At 36.7% G+C, this 20,089-nt stretch overlaps 1 protein-coding gene across 2 annotated transcripts in view; it reads right to left on the reverse strand.

Annotated features, from left to right (window-relative positions):
* LOC145686752 (uncharacterized) overlaps positions 1-20,089 on the reverse strand; it is a 207,264-nt gene that overhangs the window by 92,458 nt on the left and 94,717 nt on the right. The gene's annotated exons all lie outside the window — the stretch shown is intronic.

The raw sequence follows: 20,089 nt of genomic DNA on the forward strand, positions 1-20,089 counted from the left end.
GAATCATTTTTAAATATACAACTTGTTATGTTACGAAAGTTTTTTCTTTTTTTAAAACCTCCGTTAAGCTTCCAGAGGAGACCTGTGTGTGGTGGCGAAACGGTGATAAAGCAAATATATTTACTGAGAATCACACATTCCTCATACCAAAATACAGTATCTGACTGGTAATCACCGTCGAGCACCAAGCTTGAAAACATATCGGCTGCCTTTGAAGCGCCCGCCAAGTGTGAACTACATTATGTCATTCGATTTCTCCATGCGGCTGCTGATTTCTCTGAAATTCAACGACCAGACAGTTCAGAGACCTTATTTTGCCCCATCTCAAGAAACACATGATTCATGCGTATATCAAGATCGTCTTCCGCCTCAGATATCCACCCTTTCTCTCATCGTGTAGGTCGGTAAGTCTTCCTTTAAACTCTCTGTAGTACTTGTGCACACAGCAATCACTTATAAAGTTCCCATCATAATCCTTAATCATTCGACGATGAATGGCGGCTGTATTGTGCCTTTCCGCCTGGAGAAATCGAATCACATAATGTACTTCACACTTCGCGGGCGCTTCGATTGCAGTCGAGACGGTTTCACTATCATTACTCCACAATAATTGAACACTCGGTATGATTTCAAGCTCATTACTCTGTAATGATTGAACACTCGATACGGTTTTACGAACACTACTCCACAATGATCGAACACTCCGCATGGTTTCATGCTCACTACTCCACAATGACTGAACACTCGATACGGTTTCACGCTTACTGCCCCACAATTATTGAACACCAGAATATATTTGTTGGTATAGAGACGTGGAATGTCCAATGAACAGATTTAACTAATTTGCGTTTCGCCATTTCACGTGGTTATCCTCTGGTGGCTAAACGGAGAATGAGAAAAAAAAACGCTCTAGTATTTAAATAGCTTTCTCGCATCCAAAGACACCGAAAATTAATGAAAATTGTTAGCCTCTCTCTCCATACAGAGATGAATTTTCCTCTAAATGTTTTCTTAAAACCAAACCAAACTAAATGGTTTTCTCGCACCCCATAATGGGCCATAAAAATCGTTAAAACCATTCTTTCTACATCAAATCAGTTCAAGACAATCTGAGACATATACAAAAATCTTTGCACGGTATGTATGGTAATGACGTGGATGATTTTGAAGCTGGATAGGTATGATTGGTCATGCATTTAATAAATAGTAGTCGATAATCTGCAGCACTCCCACAATGAATACATTTCAATTCAATTATGATCAAAGGAGATAGAGACGGTTTCACCTAGCAAATTTTGAACGGCAATGAATAAGTAATGTTTGTTAGCTCTGCTCAATTTTAGGTCTTGAATACGTGTATCCTTTGTGTGCATGTATGTATATATTCAGATAACATACTACTCAGATAACTAGTTTGTAGAAAAAAAAAACATAAAAACTGAGCTTTCCGTTCTCTCTAGTCATTTCGGGTTTTAACCGAATCCGTTAAAAAAAAAAAAAGACCGAAACCAGATTTTGATTGAAAATTGAACTGGTTTTAAAACCAACTCGGGGTTTGATTAAAAACCGAAACCGTGTTTCGATTGAAAAACGAAACTGTATTTAGATAATTAAAATAAAACAGTTTTGGATACGAAACCGAACCGGTTTTCAAAACCGGTATCTGTTTTTCTAAAAACCGGAAAAGCTGTTTTTGTGCTCACCACTAATTTGAAATAATCAAGACATACCACCCTGATTAAGAAATGTCACACTGGAAATAGAACAAATGGATATTCGAACCCGAGTAGTGGGCATTATTAATTCCTTATAACATTCAGCAGTGATGCTCTAGAATTGGTATTTTAGCTGCTTTCGGCTCATTATTATTATTATTATTATTATTATTATTACAAATGTATGTGCATTTCTGTGAGAGGTATGCATATCACAAGTAGAAGCATGTGTGTCACCGTTAGGGGTATATATATCTCATTAGGAGAAGGCAAACAACAACAGATACAAACTGTTATTTAACATTTTTATAGTACATAGGCTTTAACCTACAGTGTATAAATGAATAAACAATCTATTTCAGCAGACTAAAACTCTCAGGTACTAGCATCAAGCATAATCACCTATTACCAACTATCAGTATTAGCATCAAACCACATCAGCTATTAAGAACTATCAGCACTAGCATCAACCAGCCATTAGCAACTATCAGCATTAACATCAAGCATCGTTAGCTATCAGCATTAGCATCAAGCCACGTCAGCTATTAGCATCTATCAGCATTAACATCAAGCATAATCATCTATTAGGAACTATCAGCATTAGCATCTAGCATCAGCAGCTATTAGGAACTATCAGCATTAGCATCAAGCATCAATCAACCATTACCAACTATCCGCATTAGCATCAAGTATAATCACCTATTACGAACTATCAACATTAGCATCAAGCCACATCAGCTATTAAGAACTATCAGCATTAGCACAAATCATCAACCAGCCATTAGCAACTATCAGCATTAACATCAAGTATCATCAGCTATCAGCTATCAGCATTAGCATCAAGTATTATCAGCTATTAGCAACTATCAGTATTAGCATCAAGCATCAACAGCTATTAGGAACTATCAGCATTAACGTCAAACATAATCACCTATTACCAACTATCAGCATTAGCATCAAGCCACATCAGCATTAGCATCAAGCATAATCACCTATTAGGAACTATCAGCATTAGCATCAAGCATCAACAGCTATTACTATCAGTATTAGCATCAAGCATCAATCAACCATTACCAACTATCCGCATTAGCATCAAGTATAATCACCTATTACTAACTATCAACATTAGCATCAAGCCACATCAGCTATTAAGAACTATCAGCATTAGCACAAATCATCAACCAGCCATTAGCAACTATCAGCATTAACATCAAGCATCATCAGATATTAGCAACTATCAGTATTAGCATCAAGCATCATCAGCTATTAGCAACTATCAGCTTTAGCATCAAGCATCAATCAACCATTACCAACTAACAGTATTAGCATCAATCAACCATTACCAACTATTAGCATTAGCATCAAGTATCATCAGCTATTAGCAACTATCAGCATTAGTATCAACAGCTATTAGAAACTATTAGCATTAGCATCAAACATCAACAGCTATTAGCAACTATTAGTAGTAGCATCAAGCATCAATCAACCATTAGCAACTATCAGCATTAACATCAAGCATCATCAGCAATTAGCAGCTATAAGCATTAACATCAAGCATCATCAGCTACGTATTAGCAGCTATAAGCATTAGCATCAAGTGGCTGTTAGTTGTTCAACAAATACTTTAAGCCACGTTGTGTCAATGTATTAAACAAATTTATTTTTGCAATTCGTAATTTCAACTACAGCAACCGTTAGTCTACGAAGTGTGCGGCTAGGATGGAAGTGTATGAAGTTTCAATTTTGCATTAAACTATGAGTCAACGTTTCACATAGATATTTTTAAAGATTAGCTACCTGCTAGAGGTAAGAAATACTATGGAAAATTTAGTGGATTTTCTGAGTTTGTTTTGCTTTTTATCTGAACACTACTAGTTATTCCCTCTAAGCAAAAATTGTTTAATCATTAATCAAAATCAGCACGTGTCTGTGACATCGAGGGAAGGGGGAAACTACAGAAATGTTTCCATAGCCTAATAGTGGAAACGAATGACATATCTTTTAGCACCACAAAAATTTAATTTTCTCGAAAACTACACATGAGAATTTATTTTGAATTATTTTATTCAGTTTGACGAGATTTATCGATTGATATTATGTTTGATCCTTGACTAATATTACATTTGAAACAAAATAAATAAATAAATAAATAAATAAATAAATAATAATAATAATAATAATAATAATAATAATAATAATAATAATAATAATAATAATAATGGGCTATCTCATTAACTGGGTACCGCCGTATTCCTACAGTCATAACGAAAACCGTGATGAGAGTATACTTCCATATCAGTGCCATCTTAATAGGTAATAATCGGGAATAATCGTACAGAATCAATTTTTAGACTTAAAAATCTTTCTGGATTATCTCGAAAACTTCGCATGAGGATTTAGGCTAGGGATGGGCAAAATTGTTTTTTTTATAAAAACCGGAAACCGGTTTCTAAAAAATCGAAAATCGGTTCGTTTTTCAGCGAAACCAGTTCGGTTTTTCACCGGAACTGGTTTCGGTGAAAACTTTTGGAAAACACATTAAACTTTTATTGTGGAAACGGAATCGTTTCCGGAAAACAACGAAACACTATTCTGGTCAGAAATAGAACCAATTTTGGAATAAAAACGGAACCGGTTTTGCAGAAAATCGAAAGCGGATGCGGTGAAAACCGAACCGGTTTTGCAGAAAACCGATAACCGGTTTCGGTGAAAACAGGTTTTTTGAAAATCGTTATATAACATTACAACGATAATAATTCGTGGAGGGTAATTTTTGTATAATTATTTCTTTAAAAAACTTGGTGTTTGACGTTGTTAAGTTTTGAAGAATGTAAAATGCTTTATGTAAATTACAAGATAATAGAATCATTTTCTATTTTCACTCAGAGTACCCTGAAATGTTTTAAAGGTTTGACTGTAATCATTTCAATAATTTTCTATCTTCTTATTTTGGCCAATATCACCAAACATGTTTGAAATTCACAAACAAAATCATATTGTTTAAGAATTTTGTTTAATATAAAGTTTAAGAAATCGTGCTATTTCTTTTAGTCTTTGCAACTTAAAAATAATTTTACGATTCATTTTGTTTCAGCAGCTCTTGATAGTCTTTCTCGCCTCGCAGGAAGAATTTGGGAACCACTGTTCTATTGGATCGACTAAAAAAAATATAATAAAAGAATATTTGACGTCAGTGCCAACGCCTGAGCACCCATTGAGAAACTCAAAAGCGGCACCTATGATCTCCCATATTTTGTTCAGTTCCACGAAATCCATCGACTGATATACGTATCACCTTTGGACATATTTTTTTTCGTTAGACTATATTAAAATTTCAGAATTACTACAGGATAAAACAGTAACACTCAAAGAACACTTGATAGAGCGTTCACCTCTGGTGCATGTGATCCTTGGTTCGATCCCAGCTCGCGCCAAGTGAATTTGTGGCGGACGAACACCGTGGGCGTGGGGTTTTCTCGGAGTTCTCCCGTTTCCTCTCACTTTCTTCATTCCACCAATTCATTCATTTCTCATCATCACCGCCTCCTTTAGGCTAACCGGTATAACGTGGAACGTAAAACTTATAAAGATTTCATTTCATTTTCAAAGAACACTTGGAAATGAACTTTATCATGTTTAAAGAAAAAAATTGCTTGCTTCACTTGACAGCAAATTGAATCTATCCCTGCATTTTTCTTCAAATATTATATCCTTTTATAGTGAACAGGAATACGAACGAGTACATTTCATAATCCCTCGTAAAGAAAGTTTTTAAATCATTCGCGAGTTCAAGGCAAAGAAGATGAAGAGGAAGTAAGAGAAAAGATGGATGCTGCAAGTAATCAATGGGAACTATCTTCCATTGTTAGCAATTAAATTAAGGACGATAATCGTCTCATCAAGTCAGCACCTGAGCTCACTTCCAACTAGGTTAAGAGGTTTTATAAAAAGAAACTGCTGACGCCTGCTCTCATTCCCTTAACATAGTTATCTGGAACAATTTTATCAGAGATCAATCTCACAGTAATGAGCCCGATCTCGCGATAACACTCTGGTGATGAAAGATTCTTTGAAGGGCAGACTTCTCTATATTACTTTGGAACTTATTACAACATATCGTGATATCCTATATGTATTTAAATTAACTGTCTGGGAAGTCATTCCCAAAACAAACAAACAAATATACAAACAAAAAAATACCAAACAGTTACCGCACGAGTCTTGGACGTTATGCTTCCAGATCAAGGACGGGTGGAGCACAAACTTTTTAGTGTTGACAAACGATTCTGAGAGAAAAGCAGAAGAATTAGAAAGAAGCGAACTCTGGCCTAGGAATACAAAACAATGGCGTTTAGACTTGAGACTCCTGTAACGACTACGAATCACTTGCTTGAACATAGTATACTAATATATCGGCCCTTGAAGTCTGTAGCGGCAGGAAATTTACTTATTTTTCAACAGACTTCAAAAGAAAGAAAAAATTCTCAATTCGATTTATATTACGGATGGCCAATTCCGGAATTTTTACTTTCCCGAATACGGGAAGTAAAATCGGAAAAATTCCGGAATTCGGAAAATTCCGGATTTCAGAAACATTCCGCTTATTTCGAAAAATTTTGGCCATCTCTAATTTATATATTCGCGATTATATGGAAAACCGCTAGTTATATTGCGATGCGGTCTTCACTATTCGAATAAGCTATTCCCAAGGAAGGTTTTTACGGATAAAATATTTGAAAAAAATTAATAATTAGTTATAAATCAAACAATAATTCCTACACCTCGTTATGAAAACATCCCACAATATGCGGCAACCAGATAATCACCAGAGTATGGCGGGTTGCATACAAACAAGGTGTTAAGAACATCCTTGTAGCCAACTTTCTCAAAAAGGTTTCAAACATCGTTTGATGATGAATGTTTAGGTCATTAACGATGTCATGACAGCTTAAATGGCGGCTTTGCTCGACCTTTGACAGAATACCATTCCCTTTCTCTCTGATTGGTCGCCCGTTGTGATATGTTTCACATCGCAAGTAGTAAAAATAAACCAACTTAAAAGAAACATATCCGATTTGAGAAACGCATTAAAAAGCAGGAAATAAAATCTTTAAAACATATTAACAGCCTTAAAGAACACCAAAAAGAAGAAAATAATAAAGTGTTAAAAGCAGAAAATAATTTATCATCACTTTTTTTTTTTTTTTTTTTTTTTTGAAGTGCCAAGCCAAATATATTAATGCCTAATAAAATACCATCGAAATAATTTCATGTTAAGCATTAATTTGTTCGGTTTCGCAGTTCATATACAGGGTGTTTCAAAACAACACCGACAAAGTTTGAGAGGTGATTCCTTACACCAAGATAAGACAAAAAATATAGATCAACTTGGATGCACAAATTGCTTCCTTTCAGAGTTAAAGGCTGTCGAAAACATGAAAAAATGAACTTTAAAGGTCCATAGCTCCAAAACTATGGGACCTACTGTAGTCGGGTCAAGACTTTACTTAGGAACTATTATGTGCGCTATCCAAATATCCATGTTTCAGAATCCTAAGGTACTTCCGCAACAATTTTTTATAGAGATAGTTGATGAGTACTTCAAGTTATATCCCTGTAGCCAAGCTCCATCTACAAAAAAATCTTGCGTGAATACCTTAGGATTCTGAAACATGGATTTTTGGATAGCGCATATACTAGTTCCTAAGTGAAGTCTTGACCCGACTACGGTACATCCCATAATTTTGGAGCTATGGACCTTTAAAGTTAATTTTTCATGTTTTCGCCAGCCTATAACTCCGAAAGGAAACATTTGTGTACCCAGGTTGGTCTAAATTTTTTGTCTTATCTTGGTGTCAGGAACCACCTCCCAAAAGTTGTCGACGTTGTTTTAAAACACCCTGTATATATGTATGTATGTATATAAATGGTGCCCACGAACAAAGAGCGCTATTCTTCAGGTCAAAATACTATATAATGGCATACCCTCCGATAGAGACCTGCACGGGCCGAAGTTTTGAAGATTTTCGGCCCGAGCCCGGCCCGGCCCGGCCCGACATGTTTTTTAAAATTCTTGGCCCAAGCCCGGTCCGGGCCCGATAAATTTTAAAAGTTTCATTTTGTAACATTTTTCACGGACACACTTCTTCAACGTTTGCCTTTATTCTAATTATCGTTTAACGAAAGTCAATAATTATTGCAATTAATCGGCCCTAGCCCGGCCCGACCTGAAGAAAAATCCTTAAGCCACTATGGGGAATCAAAATTTCACTATGTGGCAACATCGCAGATTAACTTGTAACCATTTGCATTGCGCCTGGAATCCATAGAGGTCATAAGAGGATATGACGCTTCAAATGAGTAAAAGTGTCGAATTGTACTCAAGCTTTTCAGAAACAGAGAAGTTGATCGTGCATACAGTGTTAGTGCATACAGTTTGTCCAACGAGAACAATTTTTGCAATCGTCTTGCCTATATGGAGGAATGTTGAACGTATCATCATGACTTAGAGACTAAACAGTGGAAGCATTCCCACCAATCGTTCTTTCAAAAAAAGTGTTCCGGGGGCACATGTAGTTTTCCGGAGGGGGGCATTGCTGGTACTAGTTTATTTATTATTATATTATACCTAGGTAGACGTATTATTTTGGTTTCTTCCAGGGGAGGGGCAGTGCCCCCAAAAAACATCTTTGGAAGAAACACTGATTCCCACTTTCCACCCCCAAAAAGGTTTGTACGCAGTCTTCTGCCAAGAAACTCATGTCCTTAGTTTTGTGGAATTAAAAAACAAACAAACAAAAAAAAAAAAAAAAAACGCGCAAGTCTCACTGATTACCTAATACATAACAGACATATTATAGGGAACTGCTGCAAAAGCTTATCGATATTTTGAAGGTAAAATGCCGTAGCTCGACAAAGATGTCTACCTGTAAATCGACAATGCTTCCATCCACAAAATCAATAAAACGTTGGATGTTGTGCAAGTTTTCAGTTACCAATTACTTTCCTATCCAACATACTCTCCTGACTTTGTGTCGTCAGCCTTCTTGTTTCTCTGCATTTAGGCGTTGGGTCAGTAATAGAGCATTCCACCAATTATTCCATCATCATTCACTTGCCTTAAACATCTGTCTCTCTTAGCATTAAGGGCATAATCGTGGGACGTTAAACTGAAAGATTTCATTTCATTTTCTTATTTCTGTGACCTAAGTGTAGGGATGCGCACGAGACGAGTCGAGACAGGATTTTCCTGACAAAATTCGAGTCGAGACACGGCTCTTCCAATAAAGAAATATACATTTTTCGAGTCGAGATATCACTTTTACACCACATTTTCGAGACGAGACAGCAACAAATCTTGTCTCGTGCTCATCCCTACCTAAGTGAGCTAATTCTCTCGGAGTGTAGTGCTTCTTCACCACATGTGGTGACCTAGATACAACGTAATATAGGTCAACACCTATACATGGATTTCGACAATGGTGATAACTACATATAAAACAAATACCGTACCGTAATCTTCTATGGTGCTAGGACTTTCGGCCCACTCTGTATTATATTAGTATTATTGCATCAACACATCGACAGTAAAAATGCTTCGATCTGAATAGAGATTACAATGAAAAAAAAAAGTTTATTTATTTTCTTTTGGTTCCACTTTCGACGTGAACAACCCTCCTACTCAGTACCGGTAGAGCCTTCCGTTTGGTTTGAAGACCTTGATGGTTGAGATAAAAGATAATAAGTTGGTCAGTTTCTTCCAGCTGAAACCAAAGGTACTTCCTCTCTACAAGAATCTGATACTGTACATACAATACAAAATTACATTTCCATTGCAGCATTATTAATTCACGAGAATGTTCACGGTGCATTACGAGATTTAACACATTAAGCTGTTTCAAGGCAACACCGCATTGTTCTTAAAAGTTCGTAACCTTGTACGTAATGATGCTTATCATCTAAGGTGCTAATAAGAAACTTTCGGCCACTAAATAGGTAGTACAAACACACAAACAAAACGCAAGGAGAAATACGTTTCGTGATACGGACTTGAGAATTGGTGAAACTCTCTCTCTTTTTTTTCTTTTTCTTTTCTTTTTTTAAAAAGAGGAAACAGACTAAATTGTGCATTTAGATTTTCATGCTTGGGAAACAATTTAGCAAAAGAAAATGATATATTACAAACTGTTAATATTGTTATTGTTATTATTACGTGAGAGGAAATGACGAAATTGATCGAAGATCTTCATTGTCCTTTCCTTTCTCCCCTCCTCCCATAAGAGTTACCATCTACAAGTTTTTTATCTTTAAAAATCATTTTTATCTTTAAAGACATGCACAACGATCTTTAAATGGTTTTGTTTGGGTGGTTAGATTTTTAGCGTCTCTTCCACATTCGATGCTTTTATCAGACGTGAACCTACAGCTTAAAGTGCAATCCGAACGACTGTAATATGGTCAATGGTTTCTCACCGGGAATCGGATCTGGGACCCCTACACCAAAGGCACACTCATGGTTTATCTACTGTGAGTCCGTCCAGGGTCGCGATGGCTCAGTGATAGAGCGTTCATCTCTTGTGTATAGGGTACTTGGTTCGATACCAGCTCGCGCTATGTGAGCGTTGTGGTGGGTAAACACCGTGTGCGTGGGTTTCCTCGGGGTTCTCCCGTTTCCTCCTATTTTCTTCATTCCATCATTTCATCCCTTTCTTACCATCACCGTCTCCTTTAGCTTAACCGGCATAATAGTCCGGGATCCACAGTACATGCCCGTAAAAATTTGTGGGTGCACGGAGTTTTATTATTACATCGTGTTCTTTTACCTATCGCTTTCTATTTTTTCTTGGGTAGACATCTCAATTATGGTCGTTTATCTCCACAGACGCCATTTTCCAATATGGCCGCCAAATAAGCAATCAACATACATAACTAAGGAACTAAGTCACCTAGGAAAGTCATCTTGGTGTCAAATTATAGGTTTTCGGGATCAGAGAATTCAAATACTATCTTAAAATTGCGATATATTGAATTCTGTTGCATAATATAGCCAGGGGCGTACGCAGAAATTTATTTCGGAGGGGTCCAAAGCTTTTCGAGGAGTCCAAGTTCAATATGAGGACAAATTGTATTAAAATCAGTCATTAACCACTTCCCGCCGAGGTCCTAATCAAAAAGAATTCCAAGATAACCTTCCATGGATTATCTGAGGAAATATTTCTGCTACAATAACTGAAGTCCGTGGAGTAAAGAAGTTTCGTGTGTGTGAAGAGAATAAAGCCCACAAATTTCTGGCAGCTGCAAATTTCTTTCATGATGAAGTATTAGATGATATCGAAGATTTAGATAGTACAAGTTGTTTGCAACCGATGTACTCGCCCATGAAAACTGCATAAAAGCTTATCTTAGAAAATATGACTGTCTGCCAAGTGTTAAAGAGCCGAAAAGTACAAAATTGTTACAGAAATTCAATTTATTCAAGCAAACAAAACAGTTATTGTCCTTTTGCTCAGTAAGGGTTACGGCTTTACGCTTTCTAAAATTAGGAAGCTGATGAACAACTTCGATTATTGTTATTCCAATTTATAACAATGAGGTGAAGATATTTTTGGTTGGGGAATATGAAGACAAAATCAAGTTTTGTCCATCAAAAAACCGAAAGGAACCTTTGCTTGTATTTTCTTCTGATCTGAGTTCAGAAGTTTTAGCCCAAATGATTAGATCTCACAATGCCGTAAAGACTGCAAGGATACTATTAAGGATGCTATTAAGGAAGTATATTTTAACTTAAGCAACAAATTCTATGATTCCACAGACCTTCTATAATCCTGGAAGATGATGACGATGTCTGATGTATTACCATTCTTTCATCCCTATTCAATATTAGCAAACCACACTTACTCATGAAAGCAGCAGGAGACAGTGATGTCGCAAACATCGATAATGATAATGAACTGGAAGATAATGTCATTTCTGATACTAATGCACTAATAACGCAAATCTTTGCCACTATTATCTCTATTCCAAAAAATATATTTTATCAGATATGGCATGGTATGAAGAAAACACTACTTCATATGATGATGGCGCATACAATTTATGATCGATGCAAAAGTAAAATGTTAATAACTTCCTTAAATCTGGTTGGTGTTTCCATTAGCTACTAAGATTTAATAAGAGACATGAATTTACTCTCTGCGTACTCTGTAAAAGCCTGTGAAATTGCTGACACACCAATACCAAGTCATTTTAACTTAGGAGATTTTACAACAGGAGCTCTTGACAACTTCGAATTCTAAGACAAGTCATCGCTCCTCACAGGTACGTTTGGAAGCCATCATACTGCCATGGTTCTTTTTTCAACATAAGACATCAGAAGAGATGCACAGAAAGAAAAAGAATTCACAAACTGTACTGACGAAGAGAACTTGTAAACTTCAGTGTGAGCTACGGTGTCGAAAAAAAATACTAAACCAAAGAAAGAATACAACCAAACCTGGTCTTCCCAACAACTTTAAAGTTCCTGAAGATGTTGGCATTTGCATCCACATGTGCTCCAAAAATTGAGTTTGTTATTTCTCTTACTCGATGTGGTGCGTTTTTAGGCAACATTCAACATGCATCACCAAAGTGGAGCAGTATACACTCTTTAATTTATCCGAGGTTGTACCAATTAAATAAGTTGGGTTTCTGTCAGTTATTTCTTCCCCAGTTACTGATTACGCTACTGTTTGTACTGCCTTAAAACTTTGAATCTGTGAAACAACAATTGTGACAACCCAATCTTCCGGTCTTCTGCGACGAAGGAGTGTTCTGTACAGTTGTGGACATAGTTCTAAATAATCCAGAGGAATTTTATGACATATTGCCATTGCTTGGAGTATTTCATTGCACAAAAGTGGCTTTACGGTGTGCTGGGAGGTACCTCCTTGGTAGCGGTTTCGATGATGCCCTGGTTGAAACAGAGAGCTAAGGAGTGAATTCAGTTAAGAGTGTACTAAATGAAAAACATTATTTTCCCGGGCGTTTCAAGGAATGTTAATTGTCTTTGAAGCATTCGATAAAATTATTTAAGGATGCTTTCTGGGGTGACAACGAAAAGGAAGAATATAACAATTTGCATAAAGAATTAAATCAGTTTCGACTGGCTTTGCAAAATAAAGAAAAAGGAAAGTGTAAATTACTTCACACTTAACTGTTAGTGTCAAGTTAAGAACTAAGAGATTGCTATTTAAGATTTGTGAACGAATGTAGAGAGAAATCAGAACTTTTGCAGTTACCTCAACAAAATGACAAAATAATATTAGAGACTGTAAATATTGTGGTTGCTCAAATGTTGTGTATAATGTTGTTTATAAGTGGGAAATATTGTAAGAATACTCAGTTGTTTAGTCACATCAGCAAGTTTTCTAATGGTTTAATTTTTTGGATTAATGATATTTTGAACCATTAACAAATAATAATTCATATTGATACTAATAGCACAATATTTGATATACTGCTTTTACATATATTGTAAACCATAAAATATTTTGTATATCAACTTTGTTTTCGCATCCTTTTAAGTTAACATAGACAGGGCTCCAATATCTGTAATAAATACAATATAATATATATACAGGGTAGACCATTTTGATTCATCCACGGGGATATTTCGGAAACTCTATGCCGGATCAAAAGAACTTTACAATGAAATTTGTTTGTCACAAAGGGAGACATTTTTCGCGAAGGTTTCTAAAATAATGATAACGCAAGTGAGACGATCGGGACAAGGCATATCGAATGCACCTTAGTGTCAAGTACTACAGTAACGATGTGACATATTTCGAATAAATGTGAACAAAATTATAAGAAATTAAAAATTACTTACAATGACGTAGAGTTAACAATTTTTGGCAGTTGTATGTGTAACAAGTTCTCATACTTAATGATTTTAAGTGGTCTAGCCAACTTTAACATTAATTGCCATATCTCTCCTTGGTTTCAGATATCAAGTGCTCCAAACGGAATTATGATCTTCATGCTTTTTGAAAACAACTTACATAATTAGATATGATAGTTATCTATGCAATTTTTCGAAATGAATCCTTTTGAAAAAGTCAAATTTTTAATTTCTTATAATTTTGTTCACATTTATTCGAAATACGTCACATCGTTACTGTAGTATTTGGCACTAAGGTACATTTGATGTGCCTTGTCTCGCATCTCACTTGCGTTATTATTGTTTTAGAAGCCTTCAAAGTTTGGTTGTTTTAAATGTTTACGATACTATAGCGTCGTTAGTTTACAATACTTAACAATAAATGCGGTATTGCTTGTTTTCTTTTCAAATGCAGATTTGAAATTTGTAATAATCTGAAGTAGTGACATTTGAAAAATACAATTGTGTTGAATTGGCAACACTGTTCATCTGGTGGTATTAAAGAGTAGGCCAAAATATGTCCCTCTTCGTGGCGAACAAATATAATTGAAAACTTTCCTTGATTCGATTTGTGGTTTTCGAGATATTCCCGTGGATGAATTAAAATGGTCCACCCTTTACATATAAAATGTATTGTTCGTCGGTAATATATAAAATACTTCAATATATAGCAATTTTATAGAAATATTTGAATTCTCTGACCTCAAAAACCTATGATACGACATCAAGATGACTTTCCTAGGTGACTTAGTTCGTTACTTATGTATGCTGATTGCTTATTTGGCGGCCATATTGGAAAATGGCGTCTGTGGAGATAAGCGACCATAACTAAGATGTCTACCCAAGAAAAAGCAGATAACGATACTTTGAAGAAGATGATACAATAATAAAACTCCGTGCACCCACAAATTTTTACGGGCATGTACTGTGGATCCAGGACTATAACCGTGGGACGTAAAACTCAAAGATTTCATTTCATTTCATAAAATTGGAAATAGTAGACATTTACTATCACTTTCGGTTTGTCAATATTAATTGAGAAAATATGACGCAATACAAACCAAACTTCACATTGCACTGTTGTTTTTTTCTGAATTCATATTTGTCCCAATCGACGCCTTTATTTCAACAGCCTTCTACTAAATCACTTTTCAACTCAATACCACAAGGACACGAACACAGAAACTTCGAAAACAGTTGAAATATGGCAGTCGCCTAACGATCGTTAGAGCTTAACACTTTAAACCACTCGACTACAACACATTGGCTTCCACTAGACTAGCAGAAAGGGCTTCTTAAATGGCTTGTTATGACGTTTAATACAATAAAAGGTACGAAGGCCAGCGTACTGAACTTTTTTGTTAAACTAAATCATGATATGCTGCATTTATTACTGAAATATTAGTGAAATACCAACAAAAGTGTTTTCAGAAAATTTCCCGTGAACTGCTCCTTGTGGACTTCTTCATGAGAAACAACTTATCCTGTATTATAGGAATATTAACGACACGTTTTATTTATTACGACATATGAATAAAAATCCGCCATTAGTTCCTTCCCCATTCCCTTCCTCCTTCCTCACCTTCCCGGTAGTGTGATTGCCGAGGAACGTAATCCCTCATACGTCAAGGGACGTTGTTAAATGCCCAGATATATATAATTCAAAATCCCAATTACTATACGTAATCTTAAATTCTATATGCAAGAATAATCATCACACAATGTCTTCTTAAATTAGATCTTATCACTTCACAGTTGATGATGAGGCCTCGGTGGCTCAGTGGTAGAGCGTTCACGTCTGGTGTATGGGGTCCTTAGTTCGATCCCAGGTCGCGCCAAGTGAACTTTGTGGTGGACAAACACTATGTGCGTGAGTTTTCTCGGAGTCCTCCCACTTCATTCCGCCATTTCATTCATTTCTCAAAATCACAGCCTCCTTTAGCCTAGCCGGCACAATCGTAGGACGTAAAACAAAGATTTCATTTCATTTCATTTTCAAAGTTGGTGACATGCGCCATCTTGGTTTCTGAGCTCAATGATTTATATGGAGATTATTTTTTCTTTGAAGGCAACGGGGATATTAATGGTTCGATTTTACAGATTTCTTTCGTTGCTTTGTGGAAATTAAGTTTTATAATGCAATGTTTCTTTTCTTTTCTTTTCTTTTTTTTTTTAACTTTCGAACGACGATAGAAGAGGACCCATTTGTTAATTTCATAGCTCTGATATGTCGAAAAAGAATTTTCCGATATCCGTTACTATGTCGACAGAATGCACCAGTTTCCATCTGCTTGTTTTAACACTCTCTGATATTTGTTGCTACTTTCTATAATTTTCTTTCTATATGCACGACATTCCGGACAACACTACAACTAGAGACAGAGGGCACCTTGGCTAAGTGGCTGATTAGATTTCTGGGCTTTCGGCATCTATGACCACATGCCCAGAAATCATATGCCTGTATGAGGGATCGCCATCGCACAACTATCGCACTATCAAAGGAAATGGAAGGAAGGACGGATTGGGGAAAGGAAGGAAGGGCCTGGGACCTGTATGATAGGTACCATTCTGGCATTCACCTGCTGTGAATGAGCAAAACCCAGGAATACTTCACTCAGGATGGTTGACCTGAAAACGCTTTTACAATTTTTCGACCGTGTGTCCCGACCGGGAATCGGAGCCAGGACCGCTCGCAGTTAAGAGTCTTCATCACGGCGAAATTAAAATACCGCTAATTTTACAGTAATTATGTGATATCTTCAAATAGATAAAATATAATTGAAATGTGGAACAAGAGCGCCCTAGACAATATTATTTTACATGAGAAACCGTTATCACGACTCACTTATCTGCTTTCGATTTCGAGCCATTTTGAAAATCGGCATTTATTTTCGCGTTTCTAAACGGCTGAAAACGGAAAGCCACTAGGTGACTTGTGATAACGGTACCTCACGCAAAATAATATTATCTAGGGCGCTCTTGTTCCATATTTCAATTATCTTTTATCTATTTGAAGATATCACATAATTACTGTAAAATTAACGGTATTTTCATTTCGCCGGGATGAAGACTCTTAAGACAAGAGCGTTAGCGAGTACGCTAAGCGGGGCTACTTGTGTTCCTAAGGATATATTTTCTAGATAAAAATGAAATGAAATTAAATCTTTAAATTTAACGCCCCACGATTATGCCGGCTAGGCTAAAGGAGACGGTGATAATGAGAAATGAAAAAAATGGTGAAATGAAAAAAGTGGAAGGAAACGGGAGAACCCCGAGAAAATCCAAGCACACAGCGTTTGTCCACCACAAAGCTCACTTGGCTTGACCTGGAATCGAACCAAGGACTCATGCACCTGAGGTGAACACTCTATCACTGAGCCCCCGCGGCCCCATATTTTCTGGACATTTTAAGCCCATGAAAACACGCACCACTTGGATGAATCGAAACGTTAAAAAAAAACTACACATGCATAGATTCTAAAGATGTTAACAGTTGGCAATGATGCTTTGCAACTTCCTAAACTCTTTAATTCTTTTTTTGCTCGAATGCTTGTCACTATTTAGAAGGATAGTGTCCAGGGGTAAGTGATGTAATAAAAACAAAGGCGCCTCCTTCTGACCTTCATGGTTGGATGTGCGGTTATGGTGCTGAGAGTGCACGGAACAAACGATACGTGAACATTACACAACCATACTGTAAGAGATTTTAAAAAAAGGAGTGCGTGTATGAAGCCCTTCACGATGATACTGTTTAAGGAAGAGTGCTCCTGACATGAACAATGTTTCAGAACATATAAGGTTAAAGTAAGAAACGTTTTTCTTGACTCCTATTCCCACTTCAAGGTCAGCGTTGCAGGATGTGAATTATCATATTCCTTCAATGAAGTCACGTACTAGAAGATAGAAACCCCTTCATTCATTAAGTACAGGGTCACCGTGTCGTCAAGAGTTTTGCGTAAATTATATTGCTATGCAAAAGTTGGTTGCCAATAAATAGAACACATGAAAAATTCCGCGAAAAAAAAAGTATGAAGTCCTGAAGACAGGCCTACCCTATGAATTTTCGTACATTTTATTTACTTAAATTTAATTAAGAACCTAATGACAATATTGGAAGACCTATTTCTCTCCACCTCCTAAATTCGCTTTTTAAGCTAGTGTTTACGTAGCGAGGCAAAAGCCGTAACGGCGTTTTCAGAGATCTGGAGGCTCACTTCCAAGATCGGACTTTCTTATATCTAGGGATGCGCACGAGACAAGATTTGTGGCTGTCTCGTCTCGAAAATGTGCTGTAAAAGTGATGTCTCGACTCGAAAAATGTATATTTCTCTATTGGAAGAGCCGTGTCTCGGCTCGAATTTTGTCAGGAAAATCCTGTCTCGACTCGTTTTGTGCGCATCCCTACTTATATCAAAAGAATCACTCAGAATTATTATGATTATATATTTTTTTAAAAAATGTTATGAGTACATATTTGTCTATCAAAGTAATCCTTAGAATCTCACGATCATTTACATCCCATAATACTCCAAGATTGAGTTATCTTCAACTCATGCATATTTGACATAAGAGTTGAGGTCGTTCCATGGTATAGAAACACGCATGACAACGTAAAATAAACGTACGTGCGTTACTGTGTTTTAATAAATCACTGTTATCAACGAATAGCTAGAACTTAAGATTAGCTGTTTGAAGAAATATATAAAAATTTGCAAAATTACAAGAAATTTCGAGACCCACTACTCAACACTGACTCAACCTTGATAATGTGTCAACTCCCGAAAATAATGAAAGTGGCATTTTTTTATTTTTATTTTTTTATCGGAAGACCTTTCTGCAGATGCATGAAGAGTTCATGTATTTGTTTATTAATACATATTTCTGGACATTACCGGGCTTCTACGGCTTTAAGCCCTTCATGTATGACGGATGATATCCCTCAGTAAGCACACTAACCGGGGTAGGAGGAAGGAAGTGATCTGGGATTTCTGTTAGGTACCATCTCGGCATTTGCTTGGCTGAATAAGGGAAACCCAAGAAAAAGGCCCATTCAGGGTGCCTGCCCTGAAAAAGCTGGTCACCTTTTCGACCCAATGTCCCCACCAGGGACCGCTCACACCGAAGACGAGCGCGTTAGCGACTACGCTACGCGGGGTCACCAAGAGTTCATGGAATTTTAGATGTATGCACAATACGTAGTTAACACACCAACAACTTAACACTTCTGATTAATTTTGATCTGCTCTTGCATTCCACGATCTGTTTAGAAGACATCGAGAGTAAAGAGAAATTATTACGTTCTCACTAAATGATTTGTTGTGCATAGTCTAAGTTCCGTGTTCTTTGCAGCACAGTCTCCGGTATCACTAAGAATTTCTAATCCATTTCTAGCCTTAAGTGTAACGAAAAAAAAAAAAAAAAAATGTTTTGGTTGAATTGGATTGACTGATTTGAGTCTGGTGTCCCATTTCAGCAGCAAAGCTATAGGGTTACGAGACGTGGACTTACGGCTTAACGTGGGATCCTAACAACATGAGTTCCCACCAGGAATTGAACCCATGTTTCCCACGCCGATGGGGCGTACGCTAACCATATAGCGATGACATAGTTCAAAACGTTACTCAGTACGCAATATTGCCCCCAGAAACACATTTTGCGTTAATTTAAGTAAAATTGTAATGCTATTTAACTACCACCATAGTATCCAGGAGCGTCATTTAGGGGGGGCAGGAGAAGCAATTGTCCCCCCAAAGAGATTGAGGAATACATACCCTTTAGTCTATTGTCTATTAATATACTAGTACAAAACGTGAAAGCCTACTGTCGGTGGTGCTCTTGGCCCCCCAAGCAAAGTCTGAAATCACGCCCCTGATAGTATCACGCTTTCTTATTATTATTTGTTAAATCGTATGTAAATTACAAGTAAAGAAAAGATGAAAGATACAGATCATGAGCTCAACATAGGCAAGCAGACATTTCTGAACAGTACGCGCACAAAGACATCTATAAGGGTACACTCAATCCTCTACAGAAGCAGCATGGCTTCACCACCCCTGGGTATAGACTACAGATTCCAGTTCAACTATCACAGTAGGCCTACATATGTAACTTAAAGTTTGTACTTTATACGACCATAAGGCGGTAATATACCCAATGTTGTCAACAACTTTCATTAAAATATCTATTCTTGGCCATCTGCCTTATAAACAGGAAAAAATAGAAACAACTTTAGATAGAGTCGGCCACAGACTATATTTAGAAGTCCCTCTACTATTCGTCTAGTAGGATTAAGGAAAAAAAATCCTGCAAAAATATTGTGAGGATGGCCGGCAGCAGATTCAATTGAATCTACGACCTCCTGATTGTGCAGATAGAACGCTAACCAGTATACACTGCTTAATGTTCTCTTTTATTATTCGCTAAAGAGCAGAAGAAAAAAAGTCATATGTATTCATAT

Source organism: Thermobia domestica, chromosome 5 (assembly GCF_964235325.1).
Source record: "Thermobia domestica chromosome 5, izTheDome1.hap1.1, whole genome shotgun sequence".
In the NCBI taxonomy this organism is placed as follows: Eukaryota; Metazoa; Arthropoda; class Insecta; order Zygentoma; family Lepismatidae; genus Thermobia; species Thermobia domestica.